We start from the raw sequence: 21,285 nt of genomic DNA on the forward strand, positions 1-21,285 counted from the left end.
CAGTCGATGTGTACACAGTCACAGACGGTGCGGTATGACACAGAGAAGTCGCCTACCGGATTCTCTACGGTGGAGGGCCATTTGTTGTTTCTCGGATGTGGTGACATTTTATAGAGACTGAAATTGTATCCCGAAGATCAGGACAGGGCCGTTCACGTGTGGCATCAGAAAGAGAGGACCGTTATTTAACTGTAGAGGCACGACGGTACCGTCTCAGTACTGCAAGACAGTTGGCATCTGCCCTCGCAGCATCCACTGGACGTGTTGTATCGGGGCAAACACAGTAAAGAAGGCTTAGACAGAGTCGCCTTTATTGTCGAAGACCTGCTGTATGTGCACCTATGACGCATCTTCACAGAACGGAACGTCTAGAGTGGAGTCACCGACATGCCACACGGACGGTCGAACAATGGGCCAATGTTCTTTCCACATGTGAGTCCCGATTTCGTCTGGAAAGTGATTCTCAACGGATTCACATCTGGAGGAAACATGGAACACGATTTCGAGTCCAAAACATTTTGGAAGGAAACCGATATCAAAGAGGATCCCTAACGATGTGGGCAGGGATTGTGTTGACCACTCGAACACTTTCTCATGAAGTTGTATGGGTGAATCGGCAAAGTTTAACTCCTGTCAGGTACCGTGACGAGATCTTGGGACATCATGTGCGGTTGTTGCGAGGTGCTGTGGGCCCAGTCTTCGTACTGATGGACGATAATGCTCGATCTCATAGAGCACACAGGTAGTTGATGTTTTCTTGGAAGATATTGCACACATGACGTGGCATGCTCGTTCTCCCGATTTGAATCCCCTAGAACCTGCGTGGGATGCGGTAGGGAGACGGATTGCATCACGTCACTATCCACCAACCATTTACCAGGGCTTGCGAGCAGCTTGCATGAGGAATGGGCGTTATTGCCTCAACGTGAGATTGATGACATCATTCCTAACATGCCCCTCCTTCTAATGTGATTAAAACACATCTGCTACTACTTCATGAACCAAAGTTGCACTAGTCCGAAAATACGTCTGTTGACCGGCAGCTTAGTGTCCCGTTTGTAGCGCCTAGTGGAAAGTTTCATTCTTGCGAAGAGTGCGTGCGGTACAGACGTGACTCTTAACGTTACATACGCGCGCACACACACACACACACACACACACACACACACACAGGCGCGCGCGCGCTCGCGCGCACACACACGACCTTCACGAAATTTCTGTACACAGTACTCGATTATATTGCCCTCTTTGCAATTGAAGCAAGGACACATCTAGATGCGTTGGGCTCGCGGTCCTGTTCCTCGAACGCGCGACAGCACCGTCTGCCATCTGCCACTCTATTGAGTAGAAATGAATGTGTTGCTTTTGCGGATGGGAAAACCGTGGCATCCACATTTGTGGGAGAGGGAGGAGGGACTGGTAACGTATAAGCACAAATTTTGAACGTCTGTGGCATTTTCAACAATAATTATTACGCAGAAGTATTACTATCTGCAACAAAAAAATTACCATAGGACTAAGACACCCACAGCACCTCTTTGCACAGGGGTTGGGTGGGTGACAGAAAAAAGTGAAATATAAGCGTAGTTCTGGAAGGCGTGGAGAAATCTTAGACAGAATTACAGATTAATACACAGATAACTTACTATAGGGGATGTGGCATTTATCTTTACTTGTTGATCAGTCTGGTGTGACAGCTGAAGATAGCAGAACGAAAACCGAAGTTTTAAATTTCACGTTCAAGTGATTGTTCATGCAGGAGAATCGTACAACCATACTGTCGTTTTATCATCGAACAGACTCGCTTATCGACGGCACATATAAGCATCCTTAACGTAGAGAAACACTTTAGGGAGATGGAGACAGATAAATCACCAAGTCCAGATGGAATCCCAATTCAGTTTTCCAAAGAGTATTCCACGGCATTGGTCCCTTGTATTGTATTGTATTGAAGCTAGAAACGACTGAGAGGCTTCGTCCCCGCCGTAGCCCTCAGTGGTTCACAACCCCACAACACGCTACAGCAGTCCACTCACCACCCGCCGCTCCCCACCGAGTCCCCGGGGTTCTTTTGCAGTTCGGCCCCCAGTGGACCCCCCCCCCCCCCCACCCTCGCGGGAAGTCTTACATCAGACGAGTGTAATCCTAAATGTTTGCGTGGTAGAGTAATTATGGTGTACGGGTAGTGTTTGCGCAGCAATCGTCGACATAGTGTAACTGAGACGGAATAAGGGGAACAAGCCCGAGGCAGATGGAAAACCGCCTTAAAAGGCATCCACCGCCTGGCCGGTACACCGGACCTCGACAGTAATCCGCCGGGCGGATTCGTGCCGGGAACCGGCACACCTTCCCGCTCAGGAAGCAGAGCAGTGCGTTAGAAAATGGTTCAAATGGCTCTGAGCATTAGTTCTAAGTTCTAGGCGACTGATGACCTCAGAAGTTAGGTCGCATAGTGCTCAGAACCATTTGAACAGACCAACATGCCTAACATCGATCTCTTGCAGAATCCTTGAACATATTCTCAGTTCGAATATCATAATTTTTCTTGAGACCGAGAAGCGTATGTCCACAAATGAACGTGTTTTTAGTTAGCATCGTTCGTGCGAAAATCAGTTGCCTTTTTCTCACATGATACACTGCGAACTATGGATGAAGGGCAACATGCAGATTTCGTAGTTCTAGATCTCCGGAGAGCGTTTTAAACGATGTACCCTCAGGCTCTTAAAGAAGGTAAGAGCATATGGAATAACTGTACAATATGTTAGTGGCTCGAAGACTTCTTAAGTTATAGAACCCAATATGTTGTCCTCGACGCGAATGTTCATCAGAGACAAGGATACCGTCAGAAGTGGCCCAGGGAAGTGTGATAGTAGCGATAATATTCTGTTTATACAAAAATGATTTGGCGGGCAGGTGGGCAGCAATCTGCGGTTGTTTGCAGATGATGCTGTGGTGTACAGTAAGGTGTCGAAGTTGAGTGATTGTAGGAGGATACAGGATGATATAGACAAAATTTTTAGTTGGTGTGATGAAAGGCAGCTAGCTCTAAATGTAGAAAAATGTAAGTTAATGCGGATGAGTAGGAAAAACAAACCCGTAATGGTCGGATACAGCATTAGCAAATGGCTCTGAGCACTGTGGGACTCAACATCTCAGGCCGTCAGTCCCCTAGGCTTAGAACTACTTAAACCTAAGGACATCACACACATCCATGCCCGAGACAGTATTCGAACCTGCGACCGTAGCAGCAGCGCGATTCCGGACAGGAGCGTCTAGAACCGCTCGGCCACCGCGGCCGGCACAGCATTAGCAGTGTCTTACTTGACGCAGTCAGGTCGTATAAATATCTGAATGTAACGTTGCAAAGTGATATGAAATGGAACTAGCATGTGAGGATTGTGGTAGGAAAGGCGAATGGTCGACTTCGGTTCATTGGCAGAATTCTAGGAAAGTGTGGTTCATCTGTAAATGAGGCTGCATATAGGGCGCTGCTTGTGCTCGAGTGTTTGGGGTCCGTAGCAGATCGGATTAAAAGAAGACACTGAAGCAATTCGACAGGCTGGCGGATAGTTACTGGTAGTTCCGAACAACACGCCACTATTACGGAGATGCTTTGGGAATTCAAATGGGAATCTCTGGAGGGACGTCGACGTTCTTTTCGAGGAACATTACCGACAAAAATTTAAAGAAATCGTATTTGAAGTTGACTGCAGAACGACTCTGTTGCCTCCAGAATACATTGTTCATAATAACCACGAAGATCAGGAGAAATTAAGGCTCATGCGGAGGCGTTAGACAGTCGTTCTTTCTTCACTCTGTTTGCGAGTGGAACAGCAAATGAAGCGACTTGTAGGGCTACACGTACCCTACGTCAAGCGCCGTGAAATGAATTGCCGAATGTGGATGTAGATTTAGATATCTTGATCACCCCAAATAACTCTTTGTCCAAATGCAGTAAAAAGTATATCAAACAAATGACGCTTAGCAGCCACAGAGACATTAATTAGCACGGTTGCCTTTCTCGTCAATACCAGCACTTCTTTTTTAAATAGCATCCTACATTTTTATTCTATAATTCGCCTTCTTTTCTCAAGACCTGTTCACAGACATATCGCAGTGTACTGTTCACGTAAATACAGGGTGAATCACCTAACATTACCGCTTCATATATTTCGTAAACCACATCAAATACTGACGAATCGATTCCACAGACCGAACGTGAGGAGAGGGGCTAGTGTAATTGGTTAATACAAACCATAAAAAAATGCACGGAAGTATGTTTTTTAACACAAACCTACGTTTTTTTTAAATGGAACCCCGTTAGTTTTGTTAGCACATCTGAACATATAAACAATTACGTAATCAGTGCCGTTTGTTGCATTGTAAAATGTTAATTACATCCGGAGATATTGTAACCTAAAGTTGACGCTTGAGTACCACTCCTCCGCTGTTCGATCGTGTGTATCGGAGAGCACCGAATTTCGTAGGGATCCAAAGCGAACGGTGATGGACCTTAGGTACAGAAGAGACTGGGACAGCACATTACGTCCACATGCTAACACCTTTTTATTGGTCTTTTTCACTGACGCACATGTACATTACCATGAGGGGTGAGGTACACGTACACACGTGGTTTCCGTTTTCAATTACGGAGTGGAATAGAGTGTGTCCCGACATGTCAGGCCAATAGATGTTCAATGTGGTGGCCATCATTTGCTGCACACAATTGCAATCTCTGGCGTAATGAATATCGTACACGCCACAGTACATCTGGTGTAATGTCGCCGCAGGCTGCCACAATACGTTGTTTCATATCCTCTGGGGTTGTAGGCACATCACGGTATACATTCTCCTTTAACGTACCCCACAGAAAGAAGTCCAGAGGTGTAAGATCAGGAGAACGGGCTGGCCAATTTATGCGTCCTCCATGTCCTATGAAACGCCCGTCGAACATCCTGTCAAGGGTCAGCTTAGTGTTAATCGCGGAATGTGCAGGTGCACCATCATGCTGATACCACATACGTCGACGCGTTTCCAGTGGGACATGTCCCTGCAGATGCTGCTCGCCGACCGTGGCCCGTGTTTGTTACAACACGCAACTGAACGTCGGAGGTTTCAAGCGTCAACTGCAGGTTACAATATCTCCGGATGTAATTAACATTTTACAATGCAACAAACGGCACTGATTACGTATTTGTTTATATGTTCAGATGTGCTAACAAAACTAACGTGGTTCCTCTTAAAAAAACGTAGGTTTGTGTTGAAAAACATACTTCCGTGCATTTTTTTATGGTTTGTATTAAACAATTACACTAGCCCCTCTCCTCACGTTCGGTCTGTGGAATCGGTTCGTCAGTATTTGATGTGGTTTACGAAATATATCCAGCGGTAACGTTAGGTGACTCACCCTGTATAACGTTACTAACTGTATTAGGGCACAGTGCAGGTACCCCGAGTAATTTCCGGGTGGGAAGGTGTGCCGAACCCCGGCATGAATCCGCCTGGCGGATTAGTGTCGATATCCGGTGTGCCGGCCAGTCTGTGGATGGTTTTTAAGGCGGTTTTCAATCTGCCTCGGCGAATGCGGGCAGGTTCCCCTTATTCCGCCTCAGTTACACTATGTCGGCGATTGCTGCGCAAACACTTCCTCCATGTGTGCGTACACCATAATTAGTCTACCTCGCAAACTTTGGGGTTGCCCTTGTCTGGTGTGAGAAGGTTCCCAGGTGGGTCCACCGGGGGCCGGATTGCAGAATAACCATGGGTTCGGTTTAGGGCAGTGGTGGGGTGCTATAGCCTGTTGTGGGGTTGTGAACCACTGAGGGCTACGGTGGGGACGAAGCCTCTCCGTCGTTGCTAGGTACTCAGTTCCATACCGTACAATAAAATACAATGTCCTGAGTAACGCAACTCGTCCACCTTCCTGGAGTTGACAGTAAACAAACCGAAACACAAGGAAGATGCACACTGATCATTCTATCAGCTGCCTTTACTTGAAAGTTTGTGTGAACACAATGGACACCAACAAAGAGAAGGTAGATATGCTGCTCATCTATGGAGAATGCAGACGGTTGAATGAACGACCGTTGTGCATTTTCCTAGTGGTATCCCATGCACATGCACTGTGTGCTAGTGTAGGAGAGTCAAAGCCAAATTTGTGTTACGTTTGTAATAACGAAATGTTTACATGAAGAATATTACGTGATACGATTTTGCATACGTCTTGAAGTGAAGAAGTGGATGACCGAATAAACTGGTATACTCCGTTCGATCATGTCTCGTGAGCCCAACGCTACCTACCGACAGCCGCGTCATCCTCTGCCGATAGATGCCGCTGGTTTTGGATATGGAAGGGCATGTGGTCAGCACATCATTCTCCTGGTCTTCGTCAGTTTTCGTGATCAGAACCGCTACTTCTCAGTCAAGTAGCTCCTCAATTGGAGTCACAAGGGCTGACTGCATCTCGCTTGCCACAGCGCTCGGCGCAACCGGACTGTGGCCCACCTAAATGCTAGCCAAGGCCAACAGCGCTAAACTTCGTTGATCTAGCGGGATCCAATGATACCGCTGCGGTAAGGCCGCTGGAGAATAAAAAAGTACACGGCGCTGTTTAAAAAGGGTTTACTGCTGCTGATATCTTTGTACCGAAAAAAAGTTGCAAGACCGGAAGTCATGCTGGTCTATGGCCCACAGGTAGCTAAACATCGTTTGCTTGATACATTTTTTTAAAATTTTGCATCTAGACAAAAATTTATTTGTGTTGGTGAGGACAAATTGTGGCCAACAGCCCTGCTGCAGTGCTAGAGTCCGCGCAAGATATATTAACCAATGCGCAGTGACCAATTTTCGTCCAAAACCCTGGGCAAGTTCATTCGTTTGTTTGGGAGGGGGGGCCAACAAGTGTTTATCACTTTTTATTTCCTTGTAGATTTATATATGTTCCTTATGAAGTGCCTATCATTTCGTTAATCGTCATAGTTCTTGTGATATTTACGAGGAAACAAGAACATTACCTGAAATTCGAAAAAAATTGCAATGACAAATAGGGGTCGCTGTGATTTTGCGTTCGATTCATGTTCCTTAGTATGTTGCTGTGTACGAAATTTAGCTAACATATTGAATTTTTCTTTAGACGTGGGTGGAGGTTTCCATCTGTCACCAACCTCAAGAAAATTGGTCTGACGCAGCACACTCATTTGACATCTCGCCACGCCAGAGATAAAACCAGAGCGAAATATTCATAACATTTGTCATATTTCGTAAACGGTTTGGAATATCGATATGTGATTTTGGCAGCTGATAGCACACAAAGAGGAGAGTATTTTCTCATATGGTTATTATGTAGAACTTCATTATCTATCGTGTTATTATAATAACTACAAACTTTTTGAAGAATGTAATTTCTAAGCGCCATCGTTAGCTGATGAAACGAGAAATGCTATGAGGTTCGAAATGACATAAGTGAAGACATAGTACGGGTATTTTCATAAGATACTGACCTTACGTTTCCTCATTTCCTCACTTAATAAACCATTGTTTCAGAATTCTCCCACAAATTGTCTCCACAATTTAGTGAGGTGAGACTGTGTAAACTCCGCTGTGTCTTGGCAAAGGAATCAAATTTCAACATGACAACAAGAGAAATGCGTATGTTTACCTCAAAATTTGCCACTCATGACAATTCTCTGGAAGTTAAAAATGGTTACCAAGTCAGACGAAAGTAAATCGCTGCATTTTCGGCGGAATTCTTTTTAGATACTAAACAACCAGACATGACAGATCTTTTTGAATGGTCACCTTGCAAGTGTGGTTATGGAGGGCCCCACTTAATATTTATAAAAAAAGTATAGGCTTCAGTTTAGGTCGGCACTTCCCCTCCAGCAATCGGCATTTCCCCTCCAGTGCTGACATTTACCCCTCGAGCACCTGCCCACAGCCTATACCACTAATACTCTCCCCATACACGCCCTGCCAACTGCACATCTACCGGTCAAAGTATTCTGTGCGCGCTCTAACAGCAGCTCTCGTCAGATCACCTAAGTTAAGCGCCATTGGGCTTGGCTAGGAATTGGATAGGTTACCATTCGGGTGTGCCGAGCGCTGTTGGCAAGCGAGGTCACTCATCTCTTGTGAGGCCAATTAAAGAGCTGCCTGACTGAGAAGTAGCGGCTTTGGGCAGAAAAACTGACAACGGCAGGGAGAGCAATATGTTGACCACATGCCCCTCCATTTCTGCATCCAGTGACGCCTATTGGATGAGGATAAGATGGCAGTCAGTCGACCTCTCAAGGCCTGTTCTAATGGAGAGAGAGAGAGAGAGAGAGAGAGAGAGAGAGAGAGAGAGAGAGAAGAGGAGATAAATGGCACGCTCTATGTAAGAAATGATGATGTAAACAGAGTGAAAGTGACATGTAAAACTAATCGAAAAGAATTCCCTTCACCATCAGACCAACAATTTTCAGAGTCGTTAGACTGTTTGATGACACAAATAATATGGAAATTGATTTGGATTAAACACGTTACAATTCATTTGAGGAATCTCCAGTGGTCAGTATTTTAGCTCGTACATTATTTCCATGCGTTTTTCTATACACAATCGTTCGATTTTTAGCCTGTGTATACAAGGATGTATGGAAATAGTGTAGGAGCCAAAGTTCTAACAATTGAAGAGGTTTCGAACCTGCCAGAAGTAAAGCTGTGAGTACCGGGCGTGAGTCGTGCTTCGGTAGCTCAGACGGTAGAGCACTTGCCCGCGGAATGCAAAGGTCCCGAGTTCGAGTCTCGGTCGGGCACACAGTTTTAATCTGCCAGGAAGTTTCATATCAGCGCACACTCCACTGCAGAGTGAAAATCTCATTCTGGAATTGAAGAGGCTTTAAAAGAAATGAAAAGCGTCTGGTTTGGATTAAATTTTATACAGTTGCAAAAGATGGAACACCTCCCACATTACTTATAAAAGTGCAACGACAGAAGACTGCCATGAAAAACAAAAATACAGCCTGATTAGTTACATTCCGCACCTAGAATGTGTGTAGGATCGGATAGGAGTAATGAAAAAAACAATCGAAAACAACGAATCCAACGTATTCGGACTTGTTGGGCTGATCCTTATGACAACAGACTCATAGAGCTAGTTGCGGGGTTAGGGGTGGGTTCAAAATGGCTCTGAGCACTATGGGACTTAACATCTGAGGTCATCAGTCCCATAGAACTTAGATCTACTTAAACCTAACTAACCTAAGGACATCACACACATCCATGCCCGAGGCATGATTCGAACCTGCGACCGTAGCAGTCGTGCGGTTCCAGACTGAAGCGCCTAGAACCGCTCGGCCGGCGGTGAGGGGTGGGTGTGGTAAGGAATGTGACATGTAAGATATAATTGTGCAATCCCTGAAACAATTCCAAATAGATTTCATACAAATATCACTTCCTATGTGGTAAAACGCAAGGATACATTATCTGAAGGTTGGGAAGATGGTGTCATAAAAAATAATCGAAAATGTCCGATGTTAATTCTGCGTCTGTACTCTGCAGGGTTGACTATTTACATCACAGATAGACTTCATCTTCTTCCCTCTCGGGAAATCAGGTAGTGTACTAGTTTCCGAAACCGTTTACAAAGTAATTGTTTTCACCAAGATGAGTTGTAAGGAGTTCCTCAATAAAACTGTGTTTTTCCTTGTCACAGCGATATTAATTACTGATATAGCGGTATCAGGTCTCTGTTTTTCATAGGAGGGTGATGATTTCTGTTGCTAGTGTCATAAATGTGAATGAAGTGAATTAAATTGCATTTCAGTCTCTAAAATCGGGTTGGTAGTTTAGGACAATCTACAGTACTATTAATGGCTATCTGATTTGGAATTTTGTACTTTTATACCCATATCGGAGAAAGGGAAAGGGAATGCAGTACCGCGGTTGTATTTCCTCCATTCCCTTTTTATACTAGTGTTGTGTTAGCCCAACGTTCTGTTACCAAAAGCAACAGTCCTACTGGAGTATGAAATTACGAACTTATGCTTAAGATATCAACCGGAATGTTGTTCAAAACAGATAGTTCCTAAATTACATATACAGTTATATCTTCTAAACTGCATATGGGATTTCAATGACAGAAGCTCTATTGAGGTCACTTCATCTGCAAAATTACCAGCAGAATATTACGAGAAGAGTTGGTAACGCACACGCAAAGGAAGTGGAAAACTTTAAAATTTGTGTACTGCAGGAAATAAAAGGAAAAATTGAAATCCTCAATTGATCTCAGAAGAATTGCAAGCAGGAAGGGAGCTAATTGTTTAGGCCATAAGTGGGGTAGTTTACAGAAAAATATAAGGTATTACAATTCGAGGACATACCTTCTTTATTTTTATCAACTTAATAGCTGGAAAAAGAATTAGAAGATTGACTATTGAGATGTATATTTGCTTTATAAATGAAATACTAAACTGGACCCTGTTAAATATATACTAACCAAAAAATTATGGAAGATTTGATTCCGTTTGTAATGTACGTGCAAAAATTAATAACAATTTTGTACAAAAAATTTTGTTTTCTTATTCGTTACCATACCAAAAATCCTAAAATAGCCTCCTGTTTACGACTTGGTAGCGATCTTACCAATTTTGTAAATTGTCCTGATACGTGCGTTCTTTCTCTAAAGAATATGGTATTACCAGACTGAACGCTATGTTTTATGGCCACAGTGAATGACCTTACAGTTTCTCTGCCTCGTGATGACTGGGTGTTGTGTGCTGTCCTTAGGTTAGTTAGGTTTAAGTAGTCCTAAGTTCTAGGGGACTGATGACCATAGATGTTAAGTCCCATAGTGCTCAGAGCCATTTGAACCATTTTGACCTTATAAAAACAAGCAGTCTGTACCGTGCACTCAATGCCAAATGTGTGTATTTGGTCCAAACTATACTACTGTGTTCTTCAGTGTGATCACTGGTGCCAAAGCTTTAGAAAAGCGTCTGCGTTCTAACAGGGAGCGTTGACCTAGATCAACATTTAGCGTGCCGGGAACAGTGTCACTTTCTGATAGTCGTAGCTAAGCATTCCACCTGATGAGCTGTGGCCAAAGGGGCAGCCCCACTGACGTCAGCCTAGGTGCCCTGCCCTAGACCATGCTCTCGGGGGTGTATTAGACAACAACCGCAGTTGACGGAGAAATACGTGGCAAATCATGGTGCAATGTGGCTTTGTTGCTGGCTTAGCTCCCTATGCAGCGATACGCGAGGTACTGTGTACGTCTTAGCTGCCTGTAGACGTTGAAAGAGATGAAATAAAACGTCCAAATAAATAAAACTTCAACACAGTCATAGGATCAAACGCTACCCCACTTTCTTATCCTACCACACATAGTGGCAGTAGCACTGCAAATGCTTATTTTTCCAAAAGTAATCGCCATATCTGTAAGAGAATCTGTCAATGGATTTATGGAAAAAATGTTTGCGAGTGCTTATGGAAACATGATTGCACTCAAATGTGCACCTGTTCATCCCAAACAAATCAAAGCTACGAATGTATTTCTTCACGTCTCCAAGATTCTGGAAATCGGATGTGGAGAGATGAGGACTCTAAGGAGTATGTTTAAGGGCTTTCCAGCGAAATTTGTGCAGCGTATCGAAACAACAATAACGCTAGATCTAGTTAAGGTCACAACACTTTTTCGTTTGGCTGCAAGAGCCCATTGCTCATTGAATTTCTGGAACATGGTGCTAAAATTAACGCTACTAAAACTAAAGCGTGCCATCAGGTCCAAACGCCCAGGAATATTGTCAGCCAGCATCACTGTGTTGGTGGATATAGCCCGCCCACATGCTGGCCAAGCTGTTTTGACTACACTGCAGAAGATTCGCTGTGAAGCCCTCACACATACTCCATACACTCCGATTTCTCCCCATTCAATTTCCATATCTTTGGAGCCCTGAAGAAAGACATTTGTGGCCGTCGATGTGCTTTGGTGAAGAGATACACGATGTGATCAAAAGTATCCGGCCACCCCCAAAAACATACGTTTTTCATAATAAGTGTGTTTTACCAAGTTGTTAAGGCTTTCGTGGCCACTTGTTGACAAACTGCCTATTGGCTTTTGTCTCGGGTTCTTCGGCCGACGTTCATCTGATGATTTTACTGACGTTTCACCAGCACCAGTGTTAGAGAAGCACTATCAGAGAAGCTGTAGAAATACAAAAACACGCGAACAGCTTCAACAGGAAAGAGGAAAGCCTTAAGGTAAACGGATCCTGGCTTCCCGTACTGCAGCGAATGACCGTCGCAGGTGGCAAGAGGAGAACCGCACGGGAAATGACCGCAGAGAAGCCCTATGACGTTGGCGTGCCAGGTACATACAGTCTGCGCCCGCGAGCTCGGCTCCAGTTCACCACCGGCAATGGAAGGTGAAGCTTTGACAATGCCAGCCACTCGTGCTGGCGAAACCTCAGTAAAATCATCAGATGAACGTCGGCCGAAGAACCCTAGACAGAAGCCAATAGCCAGTTTGTTCAGTTCATTTTGCTGCCATCTACTGCCAGGTGCTCGATATCAGCGACCTCAGTAGTCATTAGACATCGTCAGACAGCAGAATGGGGCGCTCCGCGCAACTCACGGACTTGGAACGTGGTCAGCTGATAGGGTGTCACTTGTGTCATACGTATGTACGTGAGATTTCCACACCCCTAAACATCCCTGGGTCCATTATTTCCGATGTGATAGTGAAGTGGAAACTGAAGGGACACGTACAGCACAAAAGCGTACAGGCCGACCTCGTCTGTTGACTGACAGAGACCGCCGACAGTTGAAGAGTATCGTAATGTGTAATAGGCAGACATCTATCCAGACCATAACACAGGAATTCCAAACTGCATCAGGATCCACTGCAAATACTATGACAGTTAGGTGGAAGGTGAGAAAACTTGGATTTCCTGGTCGAGCAGCTGCTCATAAGCCACACATCGCGTCGATAAATGCCAAACGAGAGGCTCGCTGGGTGTAAGGAGAGTAAACATTGGACGATTGAACAGTGGAAAAACGTCGTACGGAGTGACGAATCACAGTACACAATGTGGCGATCCGATGGCAGGGTGTGGGTATGGCTAATTCCCGGTGAACATCATCTGCCAGCGTGTGTTGTGGCAACAGTAAAATTCGGAGGCGGTGGTGTTATGGTGTGGCCGTGTTTTTCAAGGAGGGGCTTGCACCCCTTGTTGATCTGCGTCACTATCACAGCACAGGCCTACATTGAAGTTTTAAGCGCCTTCCTGCTTCCCACTGTTGAAGAGAAATTCGGTGATGGCTATTGCATCTTTCAGCAGGTTCTGGCATCTGTTCCTAATGCACGGCCTGTGGCGGAGTGCTTAAAGGACAATAACATCTCTGTAATGTACTGGTGTGCACAGATTCCTCTCCTGAATCCTGTAGAACACCTTTGGGATGTTTTGAAACGCCGAATTCGTGCCAGACCGCACCAACAGACATCGATACCTCTCATCAGTGCAGCACTCCGTGAAGAATGGGCTTCCATTCCCCAAGAAACGTCCCAGAACCTGATTCTACGTATGCCTGCGGGAGTGGAAGCCGTCGTCAAGGCTAGGGGTGGGCCAACACCAAACTGAATTCCAGCATTACCGGTCGAGGGCGCCACGAACTTGTGAGTCATTTTCAGCCAGGTGTCCGGATACTTTTGACCACACAGTGTATGCACGTCTGGGTACAATCATGATTCTATAGGCAGTTGCAAACATTTTTCTATGATAGCATCGACCATCTTAACTTAAAACTAGATAAGTGTATTAACAGTTACAGTGATTATTTTCAAATAATACAGAGTTTACTTACTTTTTTGCATGTGTCTCATTTTCATGTGACTGTAGCATATATAACTACAGTGTGTCGCCTGACGCAAACAAACAGTGTTTAGTGTGCACCTCCTGCTGTTTTTGTCTGTGTAATGTAAAGTTCAGAACAATGTTTAGCAATGTACTAAATTTAACAACCAGTCGTTTACTGAAGTGGTAAAAACTTTATTTCTGTACACAAGAATATTGGGAGAAGAGGTGGTTACATAGATTCAAGGAGATGTGTGTTCTAATAGCCTACAGTTTTAATTATTTACGTTTAAACTACACAAAAAATCGATTACATAGGCTATGACGCTATTTACAATTCGGTGGCCACCTTGCAAATTCTTTGAAGTGCCCTGAGTAAGAACATTGTATTACCAGTCTGTAATTTGCAATTTATAGCTCCATGGTGCAGCTATGTATTTTTCACACTAATAAATATTAACAGAGTTGAAGGAAGTGCTAAGTGACAGAATGATGTGAGAATGAAACTATGAGCTTCCAGTGCCTAGACTGTCACTTCTTCTAGCACAGTCGCTGTCTGAGGCCCTGGGCGATAGATTTTGTCTGCACTAGTGTATCTAGAAGCTGTTAAAAACTCCATATCAGCGTGATATGTCTGTTAGTGCCACAAACTTTTAGTGCTGCAGCTGTGGCCTGGCCTATGGTTTTCATGGAATGATAGTCACGGCAGTGTTTGTATATTATAAACAGTGTTAGTTAGAGGTGTTCTGAGGTTTGTGGGAGATAACTCACGCAATCACTATGCGTCAGTGGCTCTAAACCATGTGATGTAACTTCTGTCCAGTTCTAAAATTGGATTATGATTAAGATCTTAGGTGATGCCCTAGTGACAGGCAAGAACCGTTTGTAAAAAGTGGCATGCATCATGTCACTTGTGATCCTGATGCCAGTGTCGCTAGGTGTGGCGTCTGCTGGTTCAGCTGTCACATGCTCTGCTGGCTGATAGGCTGGACCAACTTACCCATGATTATGGCAGTCTCACTTCAACACATTGACGGACTTTGCGATCTGCTGATGCTGTCTCCTGTTGCTTAACTAAATAAAAAACATGTTCCTATCCTACTTAGTTCATTGCTAAAAAGCTTTGCTAATAGTATAAGATGCTGCAGTGGGAGGCATGGCCGTTGTTGCGATCTGGACAAGTGGTTCATCAGGTAGGAAATAGTTGTCAGAGTGGCATTTGTTTAAATATATGTTGCTGTCCTGTTCTATTCTACAACACACACACAGAAGTAATATTGTTTAAACATTAAAAATCTCATACTTATGATAATGCACATGTGTATTTGAATGGCGATTTTGAAAAGTAGTTGGGTGGCAATGACAGGTAGTTGGAACAGACTGGTTGAAGATACTGCATGCCCATTTTCTTACCTATTTGAGGATGAAGCTGTTAACAGTCAGCATAGGGTGACAGGCGTTCCAGACTGCATGATATGGCGTTACTCTACTGGAAGTCTTGACATATCTCACATTGGTGAAAGCAGCATTTAGTTAAAGCTGGACAGCTTGGTCTGGAAGTCTTGGAGAGGATGACCATCGAAGCACTGAGTGGTCAGCTGTGCATCCATTAGTTTTAGGAGAGGCAGTGGACTCTGTTGATGCATGTGGCGTACCCATTTGGCGTTATAGTGCTTGAGTCTGGTGGCAGGTTAACTCTGCTACTGTGAAGGCTTGACTTTCACTTTGACCAGTGGCAGGGGTGGTGGTGAGGGGCAGCATGCAGACCACAGAGGCTCTTTTCAGGACGGCATTTGCTTGGAGAAAGATGAAGTTCTTATCCTATGTCAGAAGTGATGGCAGTTGTTTAAACAGTACGCACTTCTAAACTTAAAGGAAGTCGGTTTTTGGGTTCTAAACTAACGATGGGACATGCTTCACCAGTACCAGCCAATTTTTTTTTTTTTTTGCGTTTTCCACCATTTTACTCTCCTCAGCACAAGTGATCTGAAGACCATGCAGGCTGTGCCAGGGTCCATCAGGTCTACCATCTTGGGTTCTATACTTAGCACAAGTGATCTGAGAACTGTACAGACTGTCAGTATTCACAAAGTCCAACATCTTGGATTATGATGTTATAGGACTAAGGGAAACATAACATGCAGTCTGTGCCTGTACCTCCAAGCCCACCTTCTTGGATTGTTATCTTGAATTCTGATGTCACACGGCTGAAGAAAACACAGTATCCATCTTGTATTCTGATCGTAGCAATAGTCACCTGGTAAGTATGCAGGATTTGCCAGTATCAACAGGTCTACCAACTTGGATTGTGATATGGTAAAGCTGTGCCAGTATCCATCCTGGATCGCTATCCTGGATCGCCATATTGGATTCTGACCTCATAGGACTGTGTCAGTACCCCCAGGTCAGCCGTTGTGGATTCTACATTTAGCCAAATGACCATACTGGGTTTTTGAATTACCCACCAACAGGACCCATCCTTGAATTTTTGAATTTCCCACCACGTGACACTTTCAACAATTGTGATTTTAGCAAAATGGATCTGCTATGACACAGGAGTTGGAATAATCCCTGTCAGCACAATTAGACTATTTTGAGTCTCCTGCCAATTTTGGAATTTACCATCACTTTATATATAAGGCAGAAGGCCTACATCAGAGGGGTGGGAGGGGGGGGGGAGGAGAAGCGGGAAGGGGAAATCTGGCATGTTGCATGATGTGATAATCGATGAGATGACTGTAAATTTGACAGCAATGCAGCCCGTACCAGAACCCACTTAGCTGCACTATTTACAGTACCGTTCACATTTCATCCACTGCCCCTTTCTTAACAATCCATCCAGATAACACCAAAAGTATTATTATAGTAACAGTGTGGCAAAATGGCCTGGTGCAAATCTCTCAAATGAATGCCACTCCAGTGGCTTGGGTGTTCCTGATCTACTGCAGTAATACTTCCAAGGAAAGGGAACCTACAGTTTAGCACAGAATCCGAACCATATATCGTTTCTGACGAATCTTAACGTTACTGATAGGTGAAGGCGAGATTAAAGACAGACAGAGACATTCCATGGCTCGACGAGGCCTCTGTCCTACAGCCTTTCCAGATTCGCGCTTTCCCACTAGGTCATCAGACAACTATAGGTATAAACAGAACTGAACAAAAACACTCTTGCACAGGAAAACAAGCCGCACCTGACCATTTATCTGATAATCTCACACGTAATGTTGACAAGTGCGTGTGATACAACGAGCTGGTATACAGTAGTTGGACGCAGGGAATCCCTTATCACTGAGACACACAGTTCCTGTACACACAAATGACACGGAATCTTTTAGTTAAATGGAGTTCCTGATCAAGCACTTTGTGTATACCATTCAAAAGCACGATCTTGTTGCAGATGGTTGAAGGGACATCATCTGCTTCCAAAATCAATGGCAAATGAAATCGCAGTGTCGCTTATGCTGGGTTGCTATGGGTCAGGGGCTTCATATATGTATTGGCTCAAATGGTTCAAATGGCTCTGACCACTATGGGACTCAACATCTGTGGTCATCAGTCCCCTAGAACATAGAACTACTTAAACCTAACTAACCTAAGGACATCACACACATCCATGCCCGAGGCAGGATTCGAACCTGCCACCGTAGCGGTCACACGGTTCCAGACTGAAGCGCCCAGAACCGCACGGCCACACCGGCCGGCTATGTGTATTGGTCATCTACATTTTACATATTACTTCGCAGTCTTAATTCATGCTATGGGATACTGAAAACAGCTATCCAGAAGATTTTATTACACCTCTAATAGCTTCAAAACACGCCACTGTTCTCATAGGAACCGTCATCAACTGATTAAGCTCAACAAAATAGCGTTCTGAAACACATCGCAGTACACAGCTCCCCGGAGTGTCAAGCACACGCTTCGAGTGGTTCGACTACAAACTGCTAGAGAACTCAAAGAATAAAAGCAAGGATAATCTCCAGGAGAAATTGTTGAACAAGTCAAGAAATAAAGAGGAAGAGGAGAGTACAAGAAAGCAAAGGGAGATGAAGTTAGAGATGAGCAAGAGGTAGAACAGGTTGTAACGACAGCTTTGGAGAAGAAATGACATGAGAAGCTTCTGATAGGTACGTACGGTTAGTGGGCGGTGTGACGCGTGCAGGCTGGGACATACGCCGCGGCATGGTGTCGGCTCTGGATGCCTTCCAACAGAGCAGCACGGGAGGCGGCGGGCGGCGTCTTCCGCCGCTAAGCGAAGACAGAAACAGGAGACTTGAGCGAAGCGCCGCACGTGACCAGAAATAGCAACAAGGACGCGCCGCTCGCGGGTTCATGAAATCAGTGTTAAGTAACGGCTGCAGCGTCCACTCGTTCGGCCGATCCTGCACTCGGCATCACGCATCTGCACTTTACAGAAGCCCATCTCGGAAAATTAATGCGGTTATAAACTTTTAAAGTTAACTAGACGTGGCTATATGATACATCGAATGCATTATTTCATTTGGTGCGTTAAGAGGATACACCAGTGTAGAAATTTTTTGAACTTGTTTTCGTTTTGACTTATAATGTTCCTCAAGAGTCTTTATAAGATTCATTCATCTTAAGTACGCCATAAATCGTAAAATATGTGAAAACATTGGTTAATGTAATGCTATGTTAGTTACCGGCAGCATATGGATCCTGTTAGTTTCGGATAGTACCACGGAGGGCATTAGTATCAACTACGATACTTTTTTCGACAAGATTTCTCTTCGTAACATGATTTGTTTATAGTAAACATGCTGAAAGCACATGTTTGTTTCGTGTCAGCTTAACTTGTCATTTAGATTTTCTTTATACGAAGTAAAACGTGAGTGCTTGAATATAACAAACATATTTATACCGACAGAAAAGGTTCGAAAACTAATTACAGTCGTGCAAAAAACTCTTCGATTCATAAATAAGCGGAAGCCAGTTAATCGAGATAATTTCGTCAAAATGAGAGTATTCAGAAATCGACGAAAAACGGCCAGCTTTACTGTGCTTGCAATGCCGGTGAAAGGCTTGTTTTCTAATGTAGCACGTAGGATTTTTGCGATATATTTTCATTTCGATTCTTGGTGCACGTTGTTATAACATTTTTGGCGAAAAAATTGACTTTAACTCCCTTATCTAACGTCCAGTGGTACTCCTATCCAATGTATCATTACCACACACCACAGCAAACTTTTATGGATGTATACCACGTTTCCCTTTTCTGCAGTCGAGAATCCCATGCCGGCACGTAGCTAGCAACGAGTATCTTGAGTAGAAGCCATTTTGATAGTTCACTATGGCCTTGCCGTCTGTCTAAATTACTCGAAATTTCGCACATGTGCAGTCGAACATCAAGTTCCAAAAAACATATCTGTATTACTAAATGGCTAAGCAGTCGAACATCAAGTTCCAAAAAACATATTTGTATTACTAAATGGCTAAAGGGCTCAAACTGTCCCATAGCCATTTGCGACGGATATTAAAATTTTAAAATGCTCTCGTAATCTACTCATAAAGAGGTATAATTGTGCGTTAAAGTCTTAACACAATAAATCAAGAATGAAAGTTAGCAACTGTGTATATGTTATGAGGTATTACAACTCCGGGTGCAAATTACTCAGACTATATTCATCCAGTATTTGAGAATGCGAGCACTCGACGACTGTCAGTAATCTTAACACATGATTCTAAAGCTCTTCGAATTTCTTTGTTGTCACTGATATCCCCCCCCCCCCCCCCCGACACACACACACACACAAAATAATGAGAGAAAAACAAATTTATTGTTTATTAGATTTTCGCTGTTCATCAGGCATTAAAGCGTTATATGTTTGTGTATGTGAAACGTATGTATGAATAAGTCGAATGTGTAAAAGAAATCTGTGTATGTGGCTGTAAATTTATTTCGATATATATAATTTTTTCTTTTCTTTCTTATGAAATAATCTGAATTGTCAAATCAGAACAATAATTTTATTTTATCGTAGCCAGAGATTGTAATTAAGGAACCACATTCCTGGAAATACCAATTCTTTTTTTTTTTATTTTGGCAAATGAAACTAGCTGTCTCCATTTTTCCCTTCCGCATACTTGCGTCTTTTTCTGTCTGATCTCGATCTGTGAACATGTTAGCGGGAATCCCCTATTACTAAGCGGAAACAGATTATATTGCAACCGTCCTAGTTTCCTGCATAATGAATGCAATTTAGTACGTACATGAAATGCATTAGCCGTTGCGAATACGAGCAACCATCAGCTATATATGGGAATGGCGACAAGAAAACTAAGATAATTTAATGGGGAAGTCGTTCGAGTGCAAATCCTTAAGAGGGATAGGAATGAGGGATAGGAGATAACAGTAAACATGAAACACGGATTTCATTTTTTTTTAAAAATTTTTCTGTATTATAACCGTTCGTTGGCCTGTACATGCAGATGCTCATTATCGTGGAAGGTGAACACGAGTGAATTATGTGTGTGGCGGTGTGTGTGTGTGTAGGATGAGGGGAGGGGGCGGGGGAGCGGTCAAAAAAGACGATGTGGAGATATCCTGCAAAGATTCGTCGGTAATGGGGGAGACCATGTAGAGGACCGTACGTGGACAGTTGTGAAAGAGGCATTGTGAAATCTGTCCTCGAAGCCGTATGAACATGTGGTGCTTTGCATGAGGGTAGTGCGAAGTCTGGGGCAACAGAAGAGCTCAGGGGTAACCATCAGTACTGGAACAAAGTTCGTGTTGCACCACTTTTGATATCATATTAAGTGACTAATTAATTAAATTGATCAGTCCCTCCACCACCTCGAAAAGTGGAGCGAAATTCAAATTTTCGTGGTAAATTCGAATTTTCGCGGCGCATTCAAATGTTAATTACATTGCATTGCAGAGGACATGATAATAATGATAATAATAATCTTTATTTATAAAAATTAAATTTGCGTATCGCTTGTGTAGAAGGTTGTAGGGTACCCTCTTTATTTCACTATCTTTCGAATACTGGTGCAGGGTAAGTATGACGTCACTATCCACGCAGTAAAATTCAAATTTTTTCCTCTGTCTCTATAGTTTAGTAGCTGGGGAGGGGTAGCTGCCATTGGTCATGCGCTAGAGGGTAGCTCTAGCCAGTCTCGTCAACAATTGCTAGTTGTAGAGAGAATATCTTCGCATTAGAGCGTTATTCCAGTAGATGTAGCGAACGGCCCAACATGGGAGGGATGGGTAGCAATAATAGGACAGCAAACCATACCTGAAGTACAGGAAGAGCGGCCTCCTGCCGGTATTAGGTACGCAAAGCTGACTAAATCCGGAAAGAAGTTCAGCCGAATTTTTTTCAAACGCCCAAACAGTGTTCAGAAAGGATCGATTAAATACAGTTGGTGTGGAGTATTTGTTGTTGTAAGAAGTATTTAGTGTGTAGTGAAATTGATGTAGGTAGTTCCT

The 21,285-nt window shown here is 43.7% G+C and overlaps 1 protein-coding gene across 2 annotated transcripts in view; it reads right to left on the reverse strand.

The window, feature by feature from the left end:
* Positions 1-18,091, reverse strand: part of LOC126473831 (ATP-dependent translocase ABCB1-like) — a 272,239-nt gene extending 254,148 nt beyond the window's left edge. For both annotated transcript variants that reach the window (XM_050101153.1, XM_050101156.1), the window contains exon 1: positions 17,968-18,091. The gene's annotated coding sequence lies outside the window, so the exon portion shown is untranslated. The remainder of the gene's footprint in view (positions 1-17,967) is intronic.
* Positions 18,092-21,285: the final 3,194 nt, after the last annotated feature.

The sequence above is a fragment of the Schistocerca serialis genome, chromosome 4, assembly GCF_023864345.2.
Source record: "Schistocerca serialis cubense isolate TAMUIC-IGC-003099 chromosome 4, iqSchSeri2.2, whole genome shotgun sequence".
Taxonomy (NCBI): Eukaryota; Metazoa; Arthropoda; class Insecta; order Orthoptera; family Acrididae; genus Schistocerca; species Schistocerca serialis.